General features: G+C 42.3%; 1 protein-coding gene and 1 non-coding gene across 3 annotated transcripts in view; one reads left to right on the top strand and one right to left on the bottom strand.

Moving 5' to 3' along the window:
• The window catches only part of LOC132887218 (rho GTPase-activating protein 21-like), a 189,939-nt gene that overhangs the window by 42,223 nt on the left and 127,112 nt on the right, over window positions 1-20,604 (top strand). The gene's annotated exons all lie outside the window — the stretch shown is intronic.
• trnar-ccg (transfer RNA arginine (anticodon CCG)) lies at window positions 18,740-18,812 on the bottom strand. The gene has a single exon. It is a non-coding gene; the product is annotated as a tRNA-Arg (tRNA).

Genomic DNA, 20,604 nt, shown 5'->3' with positions numbered 1-20,604 from the left:
GAGGGGTTGAGACCAAGACCAAGGCAGGGTGAGACCGAGTCAAGACCAGGATCAGACCAATGTGTGTGAATGGGTGGGGGAGGGGTGACGACCATTAACAGGAAGAAAAAATTCAAATGAGCAGTGAGTCACGTTATTGGTTGCATTTGATGCAGGAAGTTTTACATCCAGTCACAGTAATGATGTTAACAAGTAACAGACAATACACAGGTAGTTTAGTGAAATCCCCAGCTGTGGTCTTGACTGGTCTTGAAACAAAATCCTGAGTCCTCTATGTCTGAGACAAGACCGAATAAAAATGTGGTTGATTCCGAGACGAGACCTTCAAAAAGTGGTCTTGAGACCGGTCTTGATTACGACAACACTAGTTAGAATATATCACCGGTACAAAGAAAAATAATAACCATGTGAGTGGGATTGAATAAAGAACCTCATACACGTCTCCAGTTGAGAACAGTTCTGAACTGGAGTGATGTAGCTGAGGTTGAAGAACTGTTCACACTGTTCTACATCCTTTTACACATAGTTCAGGTTTAAATCTGAATGCACCTCCAGATAGACTTTGTGACCACAAGTATGTGCACCCTTGAAGATCACACCCATATGTGGCTCTTCTCCAAACTGCTACCGAGCAATTCCAGCGTTATGGACGTGACACTTGAACTCAAAATGGCAACAAATGACCCAGTGCATGTTTTATTGTCTCCCAGTATTTAAACAGGTGTTGCATGTTTTAAGGCTGTACCATACTGGAGAAGTGATAGAACAAGAACAATTCCCATAGTACATCTAGGGCATGCCAGAAAATGCCAATAAAAGATGCGTTATGGATGTGACAGAAAAAGTATCACTTTTCTTGGGTGACTGTACATTTTTATCAAACTCTGTGAAATTGTAAACCTAATGTCGAAATGGAGATATCCATTTGATAGAGGGGTCCAAGGTGAATATTAAAAAATCTTTGTTTAAAATATTTTGTATTTCATGCAGAGTTTCGGAAGGAAAAGTCAGCGTTATGGATGTGACGAAATTCCGTTATGGATGTGACGCGTCTGAAATAGACATGGCATACGTTTAGAAAATCAGCAATTTAACCACCATAACCCTTTGAAAAACTCTCTAAATATCAGCTAAAACTATCAAAGTTCTTAAATAATATTTAGGATGGCTATTGTTTTGCTGTTTTGTGGATTTTAGCATACATTTCTGTGGCTTGTGGCAATAATATAGAATTGTACATGATCAAAGTTGATTTTAGCTTGGGGTTTACATTATAAGAAAGAAAGACTGACAGTGACATATTAGGTTGGTTACAAATTGGTTCAACTTATTCACATCTGTAAAATACAGGCCGAGGTGAGATCTCTGGGAGTGGTTTTGATGTATTACATGTTGCTTTATTTTTGCATGGTGAGGTTGACATTTACATGGAATTGCCCTACCACAAAGTTTGAAGCACACAGTTGTATAGAACGTCTCTGTTTGCTGTAGGATTACAGTTTCCCCTCACTGGAACTAAGAGTCCAAACTTGTTCCAGCACAATGATGCTCCTGTACACAAAGCGAGCTCCATGAAGACGTGATGTGTGAAGGTTGGAGTGAAGAACTCGAGTGTCCTGCACAGAGCCCTGACTGAACTCAACCCCAGTGAACACCTTTAGGATGAACTGGAACTGGAGGCTCCTCAACATCCCAACAGCAGTGTCTGATCTCACTAATGAACACAGGTCCTGACAGCCATGCCCCAAAATCTAGTGAAAAGCCTTCCCAGACCTCAGATTGGAGCTTATTATAACAGGAAAAGGGGAATAAATCTGGAATGAATGAGATGTTCAGCTGGAACATATGGGTGTCATGGTCACATGTTCACATACTTTTGACCACAGTGTGTAATTTGAGCATTGAACAAATTAAATAGATCTCTCGTGAATGCATGAAGCTTGTTTTTGGTGTTAAAATGATAAACAGCCTGGATAACTATGAAACATTTCTGATTTTTAATAACCGAGCACAAGCACCTTCGTACATTGCGAGTTTGTGCTGGAGAGAAGAGTTCAGAAGCGAGACTGTCTGATAGTCAGGTTTCTCTCTGTGTCTTTCTCTCTCTCGCTCTTCTTTGCAAAAAAGAAATTCCAGGCCTTTGACCCCCACAATGGTGGCCATTTCCATATGAAAGCGTCCCTTTGGCAGGACGGAGGGAGCTGCTTCACAAACAGAGTGCACACTTCAGCCAAGTTGATTCTGTTTACACACCACACATCACACTTAGTGAACATGTGCCTCTGCTTCCGATACCTCAAAAGTGTGCTAGTGAAACGCTGGGGTATTTCTGAAGTTGGGCCATGTTTGTGTGTGTGTGTGTGTGTGTGTGTGTGAGAGAGAGAGAGAGAGAGAGAGAGAGAGCAGAAGGCTGCAGGGTCTCTGAAGGAAAAAACCTGAAAAGACGCAATGCAGGCAGGCTCAAGGAGGAGGGCCAATGGGCGGGGCTACAGGCCAGCGCCAAGGTTTGGAGGGAGGGTTTTTTAACAACTGCGTAACCAAGGGAAACGTGCTGCACGTGTACACACACACACACACACACACAGAGCATGCACATGTAGAGAAGAGGTGCCTTGTTGCCATGACAACAGCATTTGGGCAGCATAGGGCGACAGAAAGGGCGAGTGGCATTATCAGAGAGCAGAGAGAGAGAGAGAGAGAGAGAGATGGAGGGAAAGTAATGGAATGAGAGTTTGAGACAGGAAGACAGAGGAAGATAAATAAGAGAGACTCGAGCGGAGACGGATTGACGTAGATGTACGGGACACGGCTGAAGAGCACTCAGGAGGAGAAAATCTTCCTCATGTAAAATTCATATCCACGTCCAGATTTAGAACATTGGGATGAAGTCTTTCATAAGCATGGAAAAAAGGTCCTCTGGAGATACCCTTAAACTAGTCTTACACTGTACAGCCATTACCTCACAATGCTCACACTGTGAAATCATGAAAGGTTAAAATGCCACAGGAAGATCGCAGTTTGTGCAGTTTGTGCGCTGAAACTTCAGAACAAAAGGAGAAACCAAAGAACGTAATTACATTCTGTAGGACGCTGTGGATACTGTTCAGTTAATTCTACTTCCATCACTTGGGCTGTTTTATGATTTGTTTGTTTGTTTGTTTGTTTGTTTGTTTGTTTTTCCCTCAGTCACAGCATCGTTTTTACTTTTGGTTTTTCACTCACGACACAGATAGACGAGCTTCTGAAATGTTTATCAGACATTGTAATACTGCTCATACTACATGATGTCCAATGTCAGAAATTCCCTCTATCCCCCTAAAGCATAATGGAATGCATTTTTGGACAGTGTTTATAATTTTCCATCTGAATTAGCCACAATTTAAAAAAAAAAAAAAAATTGCTGTTGACTGCAAACTCTTATCTACTACATCTGGCTTTAGGTTGGGAGTTTGGGAAGCTAAGAATGCTCAACTATTCAAGAAACTGAAGTGAATAACAAATGTTATTAATACTCCTTGCAGCTGACTAGTGGCCTAGTGGTAGCGTGTCCGCCTCTTGATTGGGAGATTGTGAGTTCTATTCACGGTCGGGTCATACCAAAGACCATCGTAAAAATGGTACCTACTGCCATCTGGCAAGGCACGCTGCAATACAGATGTGCATGGGGAGTTAAACTCTTGTGGTTACCAGAGGACTAGCCCCCCACTGTAACCCTAGCTATGTGAGAGGCTGAGGGCTATGGAGATCGGCGCCGCCCGATGCGCCACATACAGAGTTGGGCCTGGTTAGTACTTGAGTGGGAGACTGCCTAGGAATACCAGGTACTGTAAGGTGTGGGAGGGACTTTAACTTTTAATTAATATTCCTTAGTAATACAATTCCAGGTATTTTTTTTAGATGCAGACTTGTGCCACAGACGACCTCTCACCTGTCTCCTCTCTCCAAAGAGTGTTCACTTAAAGGAGAACCGAAGTCATTTTTAAACTTGCTTTATTTCTTAATTAACGTGTTATTCAATTATGTTTTCGGTTTTAGTAACCTTATATCGTGACTCGTATTGGCAACTAATTGCAATTAAATATTATACTTATCAGCCTATTCGGTTTGTAGCCGTGTTGAATTTAGTTCATTTGGTCCACGGCAGGCGTCGCTTATCCGCGCGATCTTCACGAGACTTGTGCGAGACTTCGAAACGTGAAGTGTCAGCCAGGTGTCAGTGCCGCCATTTTGAAAGCTGTTTTCCAAACGAAGTATTGCACAAAAACGAGTTTAAATGACGATTACTGCTTACTTTTTTCAAACTTTCCTGATTGCTATCAAAACAAACAAAACTTCCGTCTTGATTACGTCAGCATTTGAAAGAGGGCGCGCGCGTCTTTTGACAACCCCTGTGTCCGAAATCGCTCCCTACTCACTATATAGGGCGCTATATAGTGAGGACGCCATTTTGTAATGCTGTCCGAAACCTTAGTGAGGATTATTTACACCCTATATAGTGCACTCAAAGTATCCCACAATGCATCACGAAAAGTAGTGAACAACGATGGTCACTAACCAAAGCAATATATCCCATCATGCATTGCGGTCGCGCTGAAAGAAATCAAATTAAAAGTCTGAAATGTGATTTAATAAAAGGCAGCGGCGAAGAAGAAAGTATTCAGCCTTGATTTAAAAGAACTGAAAGCTGCAGGTACTTTGTATTGATTAATGTGGGAAATGCGCTCAGTATAATATGGATTTATCACAAAAACACACGTGTGTATTTATTATTTTGAAACCCATCAGCCGACTGATCTGGCACGTTTTAATCGTGCGACAGTAATGATGTAAATACCAGCGTGACGGACTAGTGTCCGAAAGCGTTTTTTCATTTTACCAATGAGCTCACTGTATAGTCCTCTATACAGTAATTCCCTATATAGGGAGTAGGGAGTAGTGAACGAGTGAGTGAGTTCGGACACAGGGAACGTTGGCAGATGTCGGTCACTTTGATTTCCTCTGTACGTTTTACTTCCGTCCTACGATGTCTCGCACAGGTCTCAGCGAATCTCGTTTACGGCCATCGCTTTGACATACGGACTGATATATTACAGAGCATATTTCAAACACTCATAACTTGCTATAGCAGCGACAAAATAGCGATCAAAAATGCATTCCGATATTTAATGAAATGAGATAAATAAAATTTTGATAATAAAAAAATTGCCTTCAGTTCCCCTTTAAGAGAAACCCTTCACACAGAACCTCATAAAAGTCTTTTTTTTCTTCTCTTTTTTTCAGCCTCATTCTTTCGCCCGGGATATGAATGAATACTTTCCTAAACCTAAGCAGGAGTATTTGTAGTCAGGAAAATTATTAATATTCTGCTCGGCTTGGGATGATGGATGATCAGATCAAGAATCGTTGATAGCGTAGATTCCAGTTATCATGATGGATATCAAGTCGGACAGATTAAAATCTGTTGGAAAACATGGTGACTGATGAATATCTTTCTTCTTTCGGCTACTCCCGTTAGGGGTCACCACAGCGGATCTGTTCCACATATTTGATTTGGCGTAGGTTTTTACACCGGATGCCCTTCCTGATGTAACCCTCTCCAGTCTATCCTGGCTTGGGACTGGCACTAAGTACACACTGGTTTGGGGTACCCCAGTGGCTGGGGATTTAACCTCATCTACATGTCTTTGGACTGTGGGATGAAACCAGAGAAAACCCATGCAAGCACGGGGAGAACATGCAAACTCAACACAGAAAGGCCCCTGTCAGCCACTGGACTCGAACCCAGAGCCTTCTTGCCATGAGGTGACAGTGCTAACCACTACACCACCGCACTCTGACTTAGTTTTGTTTGTCTGTACTGCCAAACCAATAAAGCTGCGAATGAGAGTTAAACATAGTTTATACCTTTTTATTAAAATGTTATAATGATCTCAGTTGCAAGTAATAAATCATTAGGTTTATTTACAGTCCCGACTTCAGATTTGAAAGGATTCCTGACCTTGTGAAAAAGATTAAACAAACAAAAAAAACCCAGACTAAACGCTAATGATAGTGTTTGTAGATACAGATAATGCGTAATCAGCTTCTGGTATTTTTATCTCACTGGCTGTAGGGCGATGAGCTATTGCCATCATGTGGCATCCGTCTGTCCGTCCGTCCACAATTCACAAAAATCGCTACTCCTCCCTGAGTTTTCAATGGATTTTGATTCTGATTGGTTTGTTTGGAAGATCTAATCAGTCCACACAATAATTACTCCTTGGTTTAGTGATTGGTACGGCCGGGCGAGCTCCTGCATCGCTGACGCTCTGGTTTCTGCTCTAATGACACGACACACTGTAGGTGCACTACCGTTCAAAAGTTTGGGGTCACTTTGAAATGTCCTTATTTTTGAAAGAAAAGCACTGTTCTTTTCAATGAAGATCACTTTAAACTAATCAGAAATCCACTCTATACATTGCTAATGTGGTAAATGACTATTCTAGCTGCAAATGTCTGGTTTTTGGTGCAATATCTCCATAGGTGTATAGAGGCCCATTTCCAGCAACTCTCACTCCAGTGTTCTAATGGTACAATGTGTTTGCTCATTGCCTCAGAAGGCTAATGGATGATTAGAAAACCCTTGTACAATCATGTTAGCACAGCTGAAAACAGTTGAGCTCTTTAGAGAAGCTATAAAACTGACCTTCCTTTGAGCAGATTGAGTTTCTGGAGCATCACATTTGTGGGGTCGATTAAATGCTCAAAATGGCCAGAAAAATGTCTCGACTATATTTTCTATTCATTTTACAACTTATGGTGGGAAATAAAAGTGTGACTTTTCATGGAAAACACAAAATTGTCTGGGTGACCCCAAACTTTTGAACGGTAGTGTATGTGTGGCCACGCCCATGTCTTTTCCACCTATTGTCAATTAGAACTGCCTACTGAAGAATCTGGTGATATGATACACATCATGATACGATGGTTATGATTTAATATTTTGTGATATATACTGCAATTTCAGGAAAACTGTCTGATTATTGTAGCTGTTCATTCCCATTCATGTCTCATGAGCGCCCTCTAGGTGAATCACAGCCAATTTTGGTACTAAAGCACTAACAGGAAGTGGACAGGCTCTACAACACCGGGCTCTGGTACACTGCTAAAGTTAGCATTAGCAAAAATAGTAATATATAATAGTAATATAATAGTAATATAATAGTAATATAATAGTAACTAGTAATGCTAGCTAATTTTGATGGCTGAATCTGAAAGAGCTATAACCGGCTCCCAAAGCACCCTTTAATCTGAATTTATATTCTGATCTACGCAAATGTTAATTCCTTTGCACGATAATCAGTGTAACGATGTTGGCTGTTACAGGATGTTACTCTGAGTTTATGCATATGATGATGTGTTTTTTAGACAGTTATGCGCCTCTCGACAAAAAAAAAACAAGCCCAGATTTTATTTTGGTTTTGCAAATATAGTATTGATTTTGATGATAGATATATCAGAGTTGGAATTTCAAAAGACTAATGTGCTTTCGTTTTCTCACAGGAAGATGATTTTGCTCATAAAAAGCTACCTTTCTGCTAACATACCGTATACGTCAAGATGGTCACATTTTGATTTTGCGAAAAGTGCACTTGCTGCATATTTTACTGCAATTTAAAAATGAGAAAAAAAAGGGGTCTCCACCCCTTAACTTATATCGAAAACATAATGAAAATTGGCAGAATTTCTTTTCTTTTTTTTTTTACCTCATGAATGTTGCATTTTGGGGCTCTAACTCCATAAACCAGAAGTTCTGAGAGTGCGAGTGGCTGAAGATCGATTCCGACACTGCCATCTAGTGGTCAGGAGTTTAAACACAACCCAAAATGAAGCACTGTCTGCTACGAATCTTTGCTTGTAAACTGAATTAAAAATCGTTAGTGTTTTTGAGGATTGATATCGTGTTACAAAACATAATATTGCGATACTCAAGTGTATTGATATTTTCTTACCCGCCTATTTTCATAAGCTGATATCCGATGTTGTACGTGTCTCTCCTGAGTTTGTGTAAATCGTATCACTGTCGATGAGTTGGTGTGATTTTTCTGGACAAATGATGATACTGTCGAGTTTAATCACGTAAACACACGAAATGAACATTATTTCAAATTAATGACTTGGGGAGAAAAAAATTTGCAAAAGAAATCAATGAATAAATAAATAAGGAGGAGGAGTTAGTGTGTTTGTCTGTGTTAGCTGCAGTGGCCGAGCTGCATTATTGGAAGATTCAACAAAACGGCGTCTACGTTCCTGACACATGACCATGTAGGGATTCTTGGGTTGTTCTCACCTTCCTGAATGTCTTCAGCTTGAAAAATAACACAATTTCATAAGTTACGATTTTCCATTTCTGAGGTAAGTGCACTCTGAATATGGCCCTGTGTGTGCTCACGACATACACGGCACACAACGTGGTGTGTGCTGGTGAAGACACTGGAGTGGAGAGGAACGAGTGAGGAGTAAATGACCAAGAACCTGTGAAAGTGCGTTGGAAATTTGGAACGCGAGCAGAGGGGATGAATCGTATCATACTGAAAGTGTGTTTTAGACAGAAACCGAAACGTAAGGAAAGGAAAGAACAGCGGAGGAATAAAGAGCGAGTGGACAGAGAGGAGAGAGGACGGCTGGCACCAATACAGCAAGAGGGAGGGTGTGTGTGTGTGACAGAGGGAATGTGTTCATGTGACACATGGTGTGTGTTTGAGAGAGAGAGAGAAAGCAATAGGGAGTGTGTGTGTGTGTGTGTGTGTGTGTGTGTGTGAATAAAAAGGAAATAGAGGGATGGTGGGTGTGGTGTGTGTGTGTGTGTGAGAGAGAGAGAGAGAAATAAAGACAGACGGATTTGCACGTGTGTGTGTGTGAGGGAAACAGTGTCTTTATTGAGTGCAGCTGCACTGGGGTGTGGTCCTCGGTCTGGAGACCCACTGAGCTCAGAGTTTCTCAGCCTCGTGCCAAACGTCTGCTCACCTCTCCCTGTGTGTGTGTGTGTGTGTGTGTGTGTGTGTGTGTGGACCCCACCCTGCTATTGCACTTACACCAGAACCCAGATATGTTCTTTGTGTCGCTGAAGGGGTCCTTCACCCCAAAATCCTAACAGTGAGTGAAGGATAATGATTGGCTGCCTTGCATGATGTCATCATGGTGGTTGTGTTGAACAAACCCCACCCCTTTGCTAAAAACACCCAATGGCTTTGTTGATAAAGTAGCTGTGGACTGGGTGGAAAACCTGGCCTAGACCGGCACTTTACTCACAAACTCCTCCGTATAACGATGCGGCTCAAGAATGATTGTCGGACTGGACTAAGTGATCGTATGACATCATCGCTAGACCCCTCATAACATTTTAAGAATGTTATTGTTAAAACGTACCAGCAACATATTGCTGTTGGAATGGACCAGATGACACCGTTATGTCATTGATGGGACTCGAACATTGTTGGAACTTCGCAATTTGAACAATGAAACTTTCAAAGTGGTTCTACAACATAATGGATAGACGTACTCGACCGCATTTTTGCGCCGTTACCGAATCTCCGATTGTGGTTCTCGAAGCTGATTGGAGGAACATTCTAGATGCCATTGTTCTAATCAGTGATGGAGCGTCCATGCTTATTGTACAACATAACTGTGAGAAGGTCCTAGATGTCATCAATGTTGGTGCGTCATCAGTGGAACTTGAATGGTAGTGAGCTTCGAGGACTGAAATGGAACTCACGTCAGTGTTGGACCTCGGTGAAGGTGGAACCCTGTGATGAAAAATGTTTGTGCACGCAAAATAAAAATATGTCGAGAAAGGAACCGTTAAAAGTTTTAATGACGTTTTAAAGACCCAGAACGTCATTAACTCCCAAATGACTCCAAGCACATCTGATTCATTTGTGCATCGTTTGCATATGCGAAATAAACACATTAATGGGGTTCTGAGTGAAGCATGTGTATATACGGTATATTTAGCGTGTATCAACAAATCGAAATACTTTTATTCACATTCTCATCATATGGAGTGCCAAGTTCACAGCTCAAGAATTGTCAGACGGTATTCAATACCGCTGCTACCACATCATCACTGGGTCACAGCCCTCACTCTGGTTCTAAGGCCATTATTAAAAAATGTTCTGTTTCCGGTCCACCGGCTGGGTGAGTGCTGTTTGTGCAGGTGAAATTAATTTTTTTAACGCCGGTTTTTTGACATTTTTTTAGGGTTCATAAATCTAAAATCGAACTTGACATTTATGCATTCCCAGGGCTTTCCACTAAGGCTCATACTAGCCAGCCATGACAAATAAGTAGCCAGCCGGGGGGGGGAGTAAACACAAAATAAACTCCTGTGCATGCAGTTCCCAGGATTAAATGTATTTTCCACAGACCATTTATTTATTCACTTTACTCAAATACAAAGTAAAATGGCAGTAAATCTGCTTTCTTTTCTTGCGTATTGCATCATGAGGCGTTCCTGGCTTGTAAATCTCTTATTTTCGGTGCATGACACATTCACGCAGCTGAGCATGCTATGAATTAACAACGACAACGGTCTGCAGTGGGGCGACACAATTACACACTCAGCGAACATTTCTCCATTTGTGTATGAAAATACACTCCAACGACTCAGTTTGGGTTCATTTACAACCAGCGTTGTCTTTTGATGCCAGCACGTAATTGAACGAGAGAAGACTGGTTTACCGGAGACAAAATAAGCGTCAGTTCTGCTTCTGTCCCCTCCGACACACTACTGCCTCCGCCGAGTGTGCGCGCACTCTGAACTGAATCAGCTCTGTGCATGCGCCGTGCGGCACAAAAAAATGGCAGCCACCATGAAGGAAGGAGATCCGGAGTTTTCAAACATTTGCTTAAGTGTGAAATCGCAAAATGGTATTCTAGCGAACAACAAAATAGTAAAGATTCAGAAAAACAAATCATTCAGTGATCATTTTAATAGTGTAATTTCATCCGAACTAGGCCTAACGGGCGATTTAGAACTACAAAAAGTCCGTGTGTCAGACATTTTAAGTACCTTTGTAAAAGTTTTGCAAATGTTGCAGTCAGCATTTAAAATGCTAACTTAAAGTTTTTGTACAAGTTTCAGTTGATTAAACTGTCATTTTATTAAATGTGTCTGCTTTTGTAATAAAAAAAGTACTGAAAGAAAAAGCAAACACAGCATTGCGATTTCTTATCCATCCATCCATATATATATATATATATATATATATATATATATATATATATATATATTTAAAAAAAAAAAATCCCTCCCTACCGAAAATTTTTTTGCTCACCTGGTGGACAGGAAACGGATTTTTTTTTAAGGATGGCCTAGATTGTAATTGCTGGGGCGGCGAATCAAACTCGTATCACGTAGACTCTACAGCAGGGGTGGGCAATTATTTTTTCCATGGGGCCACATGAAAAACAGAAAATTTTGTGGAGGGCCGGACCAAAAGGCTGAACTAAATTCTGCATAATATTAATTATATTTCTTTATATAAAGCAGTAAATAACATTGTTTTTACAAGCTGCTAAGACTGGTAAGAGTATGGAAGAAACGAGGTTGCCTTACAAAAAATGTCATTTATTCAATCATTCATTTCATCTCATTATCTCTAGCCGCTTTATCCTTCTACAGGGTCGCAGGCAAGCTGGAGCCTATCCCAGCTGACTACGGGCGAAAGGCGGGGTACACCCTGGACAAGTCGCCAGGTCATCACAGGGCTGACACATAGACACAGACAACCATTCACACTCACATTCACACCTACGGTCAATTTAGAGTCACCAGTTAACCTAACCTGCATGTCTTTGGACTGTGGGGGAAACCGGAGCACCCGGAGGAAACCCACGCGGACACGGGGAGAACACGCAAACTCCACACAGAAAGGCCCTCGCCGGCCCCGGGGCTCGGACCCAGGACCTTCTTGCTGTGAGGCGACAGCGCTAACCACTACACCACCGTGCCACCCCTTTATTCAATCAAATTTCCCAAAACAATGGTTAACAAAATGTGAACGTTTGTACCGTTTTTTTTTCAGTCACATTCACCCCAAAACACAATAAAGACATCACAATATTGTCTTTCTGCTCCAAATATCAAGCAAGATACATCATATTATAATAATGATGCCCACATTTGTAGTCTAATCACCTCATTTGGTGTTTTTCATTTGGTAATGCCGACTCAAATTGTAGTCTTTGAACACGGCGTTCTGCTCTCCGCAAACTAAACACACGGCTTCATCTCTGACTTCAGTAAATAAATACTTAGCAGTCCATGTTTTGTTGAAAGCCCTGCATTTGGCATCTACCTTTCTTCTTTTTGGGGGCTAAAGTCTTCTTGCGATCTGCTCGCAACAACGTCGATTCGGTGTAGGAATCAGATCTACAGATCGGCTCGGGCTCCGGCGCCTGCTAGTGACGTCACACTATGTGATTGGCTGGACCGTTTGAAGGATGACGTATAAGTTTGTGGTTGGTCTGGACAAATAACGGAAGTAATTATCGCGGGATTAGGTTTCGTGGGATTTCATGTCATGCTCATGTCATGCGCATGTCGTGCGATTTTGTTGAACACAACTTCAAAATAAAAGCAATGCACATTCAGTCCATGCATGAGGTAAAATTAGAAAATACGTTTATTTTGTAATTTCTCATTAACCTTACGCGGGCCGGTCAGAATGAACCAAAGGGCCGGATGCGGCCCGCGGGCCATAAAATGCCCAGGTCTGCTTTACAGCGTAGGTACAGCACTGACACTCACGCAGGGTGAAGGATTTATACCTGCATGTAAGGTGGGTGTGTCCTCTAGGAGGCGCTGTTGCATGAACCGCATCAGAATTGGGGTAAAACAAAAAAGGCACGAGTTCTGTGAAGGAAGAATAAACAAAGTAACATGGAGAAAAGGTTTTGAAACCAGTGTTAACTGGCTTGGATTTGCGTCGCCGTGTTGTGTTGCTACATTTCTGGAGACGTGCGCGTTAGGCTACGGCGTAGATTCTATACAGAAATGTAAACCTGCCTTTATAGTACGGTTTGAGATTTATTTTTTTTTACAAAGGTACAAGATACCACTGTTAGATCATCAGAGGGACTCTCATTGTGGTTCCTGAACGTTTTTTCTTATCACTAACCCATTAGTCCTGTTGGTTTCCCAGACCCGTGTGTGTGAGATGTGTGTGTTTGTCTCGATCGCGTTCCGTCCTGTTTATTTCCTGCTGTACCCTGACGTCGGTGGTTCTCTGAGCTCTGTAATGCTGTTCTGAGTGCTCGGAGACACATTGGGGTTCTCACACACGGCTGTAGTGAAGCAGAAGTGTGTGTCGTATGTGTGTGTGTGTGTGTGTGGTTCTCTGCCTGCTATTACTGAATTAATCTGCAGTTGTACAATATGGGCTTGTTTGGAGCCTGAACCTGTGTCGGAGTGTGTTGGGTAGGTTCAGAGGCTCACACGTGTCTGATCTAAGCGTGCAGAGCGGTATGAGGGACGCCTGTGCTGTTACATGGTGAATATAAAACTCCAGGAGCTCATCGCTTTTCATTAAAGGGTTATTTTATACACAGGGGTGTATACGTGTTTAGATTGAAGCTGAACACACACACACACAGAGCACTGACGTTTCCAGTCACAACATTCCACATGCTTTTTTTTATAGCGCGGGCCTCGAATGCTTTTAATCAGCAGGTCACGAGGCGGTCCAGCTGTCTTCAGTTGGGTTGGGAGTGGAGGAGCTCAGAGGAGGAGGAGAACCTACATGCTAATGACGAACAGATTTCACTGGACCCTGCCCTCCACATTACTTCATCGGACAGAGAGAAAAATATTGTGTACGTGCACATGACTGTGACTTTACTGAACATGTTCATACATTTTTGCTGTTGTTGTGCAACAGAGAGAGAGAGATATTTAGAAGTGTCTCTAATTGACGGAGTGATGCTAATCAGCTAGCGCTTAGCACTGTGTGTAATATAGTCAGTGTCTCTCATGCCTGAAGAGTGTTGTCCAGAATACTGTAGCGTGACCATCTGTCTCTCTGTGTGCGTGCGTGTGTGTAACAGAAATATTTTGTTTACGATCATCATTTATTTCATTATTTCTGCTCCAGTTATTGTTTTGATATGAATTAGTTTTGATTTCTTACCAAAAAAAATAACTAGACAAAATAGTCTGACATTTCATTCAACCCTGTCCTGATTTACACAAACTGAGGACGCTTTTCCCAGGAAATGAAAATGCGTCACCCACACGCAAGCACCATGTGGAGATACCTGGTGTGTGTGTAGCAGTGTAATTTCAGTGCATGGCCACTAGAGGGTGCATCACAGGTATCCATGAATATCCACCAGGATTTCAGAAGAAACCTTTATTTGTCACATGCACACTTCAAGCACAGTGAGATTCATCCTCTGCATTTAACCCATCTGAAACAGTGAACACACACACACACACACACACACCCAGAGCAGTGGGCAGCCACACCAGAGCGCCCGGGGAGCAGTCAGGGGTTCGGTACCTTGCTCAAGGGCGCCTCAACCCAAGGCCGCCCCACGTTAACCTAACTGCATGTCTTTGGACTGTGGGGGAAACCGGAGCACCCGGAGGAAACCCACACAGACACGGGGAGAACATGCAAACTCCGCACAGAAAGGCCCTCACCGGCCACGGGGCTCGAACCCGGACCTTCTTGCTGTAAGGCGACAGTGCTAACCACTACACCACTGTCCCAGGGATCATATTAGAAAAGATAAAGAATCAAGTGGGATTAAATTATGGCCTGAGGTTGAGACGCATAACGTTTATGGTTTAAATCCTGATTGGATCCTACTTGAGTCTTGGTTAATTGCTGATGTATGGGTGGAGATCAGTTGGCGCTGCTTAGTTACGGTTGGACCAAACTGGGTCAGACTTGGTTGTTGGTTGAGTCCTGATTTGGTCCTATTTGAGTTGTGGTTAAAACCCTGCTGAAACTTGGTTGAAAAGGTATGGATCATGCTTACAGTCTGATTTAGGACATGTTTGAGTCCTGGTTAAAGGGCAGAGTCTGGACCAATTTCGTGTTTTTTTTTTTATATGAAAGTATGTTCCTTTACACACTCATCCAGAAGGGTAATTTTGCACAAGGCCATCTGTCTACAGCAGAAAAAATAAAATAACAAAACGCGTCTGGAAAAATCCCAAGGGAGTCTGGAGCCAGATTCGTGACGTTACCTGCGGAAGCGCCAGCAGGCTGCGAGAGCTTTGCACGGTTTCGGTGCACAGCCTGTGTAGACCAAGCGCTCCCATTTCTCTCTCACTGTCCGGTCTTTTGGGAAACGATGAGAACTAATCCCATCAAGATTGGTGTTGCTACACCCTCCTACGATACATCTGTTAACCATTTTAATTATTATGTGATAACATTGAAGAAATTTGCAGAAAACCACCAGGTTGTTTTCTCATAAACAAATCAGCGCTGACGTAGGATTCAGAGGGAGGCGTCCCGCACGCGACATCACGAAAATCAGTGTTTGCCAGGAAATCCAAATGCCAAGTTTTTTCAGAGGCGGACCAATTCACCTCAAATGGCTTGATTTCAACTGAATTTTTCTGGTATTGTGCAAGGTAAAAAAATTGCAGAGAATGCAGAATGTGACAGATATTTGACCAAAGTTTAATATAAAATAGGAGAATTACATTGATCTTGCTCCTGAATTTAGAATAGAATAGAATGCCTTTATTGTCACTATACACATGTACAATGAGATTAAAGCATCTCCAATAACAGTGCAAACAGCGTGTAGAGAGAGAGAGAGAGAGAGGAAGGGAGGAAAAAAAGGGGGGGTGTAAGGGGGGTAAGGTGCACAGGCGTGAGGTGTATGTGTTGTTTTACACATTATGGAGTGAGTTATTGCTCATTTCACATATAAAGTATTGCACAGAGTCACATTATAAATTATTGCATGAGAGAGTCACATTATAAAATAAAATATTACACATTTATGAAGTATTGCAAGGTAAGGTAGGTGCACAGTCCTGAGGTGTATGTGTTGCGTGTAAGGTGCACAATTTACCCGTGATATGCACTTTAAGGCCAAGGTTAAGTCTTCGTTTCTTGTTGAGAGTTGTTTGGATCCTGCTTGAGTGCTTGTTAAGTCCTGGTTAGGTTTTTGGTAAGTCCTGGTTGGTTCCTGGTTGAGTCAAGGTTGGTTACTGGTTGAGATTGGCTTGCATCCTGAACCTAAGGTGAAGTTCTTGGTAGTTCATGTTTTGGCCCGTGAATGAGTCCTGTTTGAAGCCTGGGTCAGTCCTGATTGGATCCTGCTTAAGTCCTGGTTAAGTGCTGATGTATGGGTGGAGATCAGTTGGCACTGTTTAGTTATGGTTGGACCTGTTTTCATCACCCTTATGTCCTGATTGGTTCCTGGTTGAGTCCTGATTTTGTCTGATTCGAGTTGTCGTTGAAAGCCTGCTGAAACTTGGTTGAACAGATATGGATCATGCTTACGGTCTGGTTGGGACATGTTTGAGTCCTAGTTAAGTTCTGGTTGGGTTTTTGATAAGTCTTGGTTGGTTACTGGTTGAGATTGGTTTGCATCCTGAATCTGAGGTGAACTTCTGGGTAGTTCATGTTTAGGCTCCTGCTTCTTTGTTTCTTTCAGGGTTTGAGCCCTGGTTCTGTCCTGGTTGAGTTCTGGTTGAGTTCTTGTTTGTCCTGTTTGTACCCTGTAGCCTGTGTTTTTATGTATTCAGGTTGTTTGGGTTCACAGTAACACATTTGTCTCTCAGGCAGATTTAAAGCGATACTTTTCCCACAACAATGCTCAGATCACTAGTAAGTCAGCAAGGAAGTCAGTGGATGCTAGCAGGCTTGGTGTGGTGTGTTTGTGATGCTAATGATCCTCATTCATTAGAAGCAGCACTAGCATCAGACCCTCAGAGGCTTTGGCAGAAGAGCACAACATCAAGCCAAACGTCTTCCCTGGTAACACTGTTAAACCAATACAACAATGGAATTAAATGCTTCTTGTAAAGAACTTCTCAATTCTTGACATTTTGTGTGTGATACTGATACCACAGTGTTTAACTTGTGGTGTACGATGTTGGCCTTGTGTGTGTGTGTGTGTGTGTGTGTGTGTGTATAGTTTAATGGTTCTGAGTCCTGCCTCTGAATTGAAGTTTGAACGGTGATCAGTCTTCTCTTATTCCTAAACTCTTTCTGGTCTTCCATGACAGGACTTTTGGTGAATCCAATATTTAATTCCTTTTTGAAATGTCTAGCGACATGACACACAGCTAGCCCATGGTTTATAGGTGAGGACTCCGTGATTTATATCAGTTTCAGCGCCAACATGCTTTTGTTTTTGTTTGGTAAGTGTTCTTGCCCAGGGAGCACAGGGGTTTGGAGATCTCCGAACTCATCCACCACTGAATCTCTGTCTCCTGTTCTCAGATTAAAGACTGATTTAGTGATTAATCAGATGTTCTCTCTCACAGGCGCCCTGAGGGCTTGTCTCCTCCCCCTTATCCTGGGCATGTGGATCTCACTGATGGGACCATCTGGTCCTCATTCTGGGGTTGAGATGGGCCAAATGAGCTTTCTCTTCCTCCACTGAGCCTGCTGTGGGAGCTAGCCAGCTGATTGTGCTGATTAGCTTAGCTTAGATTTGGAGTGCACTTATGGCTTTAGCTACTGTCAGTCCGGCAGCCTGGCTGGCTCATGTTGTGGGTTAGGTGATGTAACGAAGAAAAAAACTGAGTAACTCAATATTGTAAGATTGATTGCACTGTTTAGCAAATGCTACATGACATCGTTTACTCGACTAATCAATCATGAAGTGGAATAAGAGTTGGCTGGATCACATTTCTGAAATTTCACTGCCATCAGGTAGAGAGTTTTCTAAGCCTGCTTGGGTCAATAACTGTAGTGCGTGTGTAAACTCGTGCCGTCTAAACAAGCTTGACTGTTCAACTATTCAAATTAAAGGCAAGCTCCAGCCTAGATTGAAATTTCTGTGATGTGTTTAGTGATTCTGGTGCTACTTTTATAATATTTAGCAGATGCTATTATCCAGAGTGACGTACAACAGGACCATGACATACCCCTAGCAGTGGGCAGCCCAAGGAGCAGTTGTGCTCAAACGTTCCTTCTGGTCCAATGAATCAAACTGGCAACCTTTCAGTCCCAAAGCTGCTTCTCTAATCATGAGGTGTCCCATAAACTCATCTCTCATCTTATCTCATTATCTCTAGATGCTTTATCCTGTTCTACAGGGTCGCAGGCAAGCTGGAGCCTATCCCAGCTGACGGGCGAAAGGCGGGGTACACCCTGGACAAGTCGCCAGGTCATCACAGGGCTGACACATAGACACAGACAACCATTCACACTCACATTCACACCTACGGTCAATTTAGAGTCACCAGTTAACCTAACCTGCATGTCTTTGGACTGTGGGGGAAACCGGAGCACCCGGAGGAAACCCACGCGGACACGGGGAGAACATGCAAACTCCACACAGAAAGGCCCTCGCCGGCCACGGGGCTCGAACCCGGACCTTCTTGCTGTGAGGCGACAGCGCCAACCACTACACCACCGTGCCACCCCGTCCCATAAACTAACAGCAAAAAACCTTACCTATCAGGAAATTATGGTGAGATTGCTCAGCTTAATGAAGATGTTCTTCAACATTTTGTCATGACTCACAGCAAGTGCTGTTAATATTAGAGCCGAAGGTCCAACCCAGGTGGGACTTGAACCCACAATCCCCAGCTCCGGAGGCTGATGCCTTTTCCATTAGGCCACTGGGTCTTGGTAGAGAGTTGAAGCGAAGATGTGTATGTGATGAAGACTTCTTCTTCTTCTTCAAAATTAACCTCTCTGAAGTGAATCCAGTTGAACGTCCTGCTGATGATGTGTCATGGAGGTGGATTGGCTGTTTTTTTGTTATTTGAGTGAGAAGTTAGTGATTGTGTGCTGTGTTAATCTCACAGAGGGACATGGTTATTGCTTGAGCAGTAAGAAAAAAAATCAACAAACTCAAACATAAGCGATAAGAATCAGGTTGTGTCGGTTGTGTGTTTTCAAGGTGATATTAATGAGAAATCCGGTGCAGATGTAATGGAGACATTGATGCAGACGCTGGACTCAGACTCCCAAAAAGCATTGCAGCTATACAGTACTGAGTTACGGAAAACACTCGGCTCAGATCAGCGAGTTAGCGAGCTAAGAAACGATGAGCGAGATCACACTGATGGTATTAGCATGAAGCTTTGGAAGTGGATCTGTTTGACGAAGGCCAGCATCCGCATCTGCGAGTACGCAGGAGTCAGCGAGGGTCCAGGTGATGTAAATTTCATCATCATCAGAGGGTGTACACGAGGCTCAGCTCAAACGTCCACGGAGCCTCCAAGGCACCGTTGTGTATACACTGTACATCTGTCATGTCCCAAATCTTTAACATAATATAAAGACAATCAAATGTGCAATAATTTGTGGAGGGAAATGAAGATCGACTGCGCATGGATGGAACGCGTCCTTCAAGTGGAATAGGAACAACTGCATGTTCTTGGTGTTCACAGCTTGGTGTTGGTGTGCAGGTTTACAAGGGAGGATAACCAGGACTAAAACTCAAGGACTAAAATTTCAATTAAAATTGTTTATTTATCTTAGTCATTAATATTTACACATAGTCATATCCTGGATATTTTAAGTAGATAAAATTTATAGTCATTCTTGTCCGAGACAGATTTTAGTCTGATGGTAATGATCCAACCTCATAATGGTTTGCAATATAACCATTATATACACTACTGTTCAAAAGTTTGGGGTCACTTTGAAATGTCCTTATTTTTGAAAGAAAAGCACTGTTCTTTTCAATGAAGATCACTTTAAACTAATCAGAAATCCACTCTATACATTGCTAATGTGGTAAATGCCTATTCTAGCTGCAAATGTCTGGTTTTTGGTGCAATATCTCCATAGGTGTATAGAGGCCCATTTCCAGCAACTCTCACTCCAGTGTTCTAATGGTACAATGTGTTTGCTCATTGCCTCAGAAGGCTAATGGATGATTAGAAAACCCTTGTACAATCATGTTAGCACAGCTGAAAACAGTTGAGCTCTTTAGAGAAGCTATAAAACTGACCTTCCTTTGAGCAGATTGAGTTTCTGGAGCATCACATTTGTGGGGTCGATTAAATGCTCAAAATGGCCAGAAAAATGTCTCGACTATATTTTCTATTCATTTTACAACTTATGGTGGTAAATAAAAGTGTGACTTTTCATGGAAAACACAAAAGTGTCTGGGTGACCCCAAACTTTTGAACGGTAGTGTAATCAATCAATCAATCAATCAGTCAATCAATTATGGCATGCTATGCGCTATCAAATTAGCAAACCTCCAAGCAGGATGTACGAAACACTATGCAGGAGTCGTGTTGATATTTTTCAGCCATGTTGTATTAAATATTTAAATAATGTTGGCTGGATTTTTTTTCATGGTCTATCAGATATATTCCGTTCAGCTAGCATGATACTGAACAAGTCGAAGATGAGTAGCTGAATAGAATATATCTGCTAGACCATGCAAAAAAGCCATTAT

The sequence above is a fragment of the Neoarius graeffei genome, chromosome 5 (genome assembly GCF_027579695.1).
Source record: "Neoarius graeffei isolate fNeoGra1 chromosome 5, fNeoGra1.pri, whole genome shotgun sequence".
In the NCBI taxonomy this organism is placed as follows: Eukaryota; Metazoa; Chordata; class Actinopteri; order Siluriformes; family Ariidae; genus Neoarius; species Neoarius graeffei.
The sequence above is the reverse complement of the archived record's forward strand: the minus strand, read 5'-3'. Positions and strand labels throughout refer to the sequence as shown.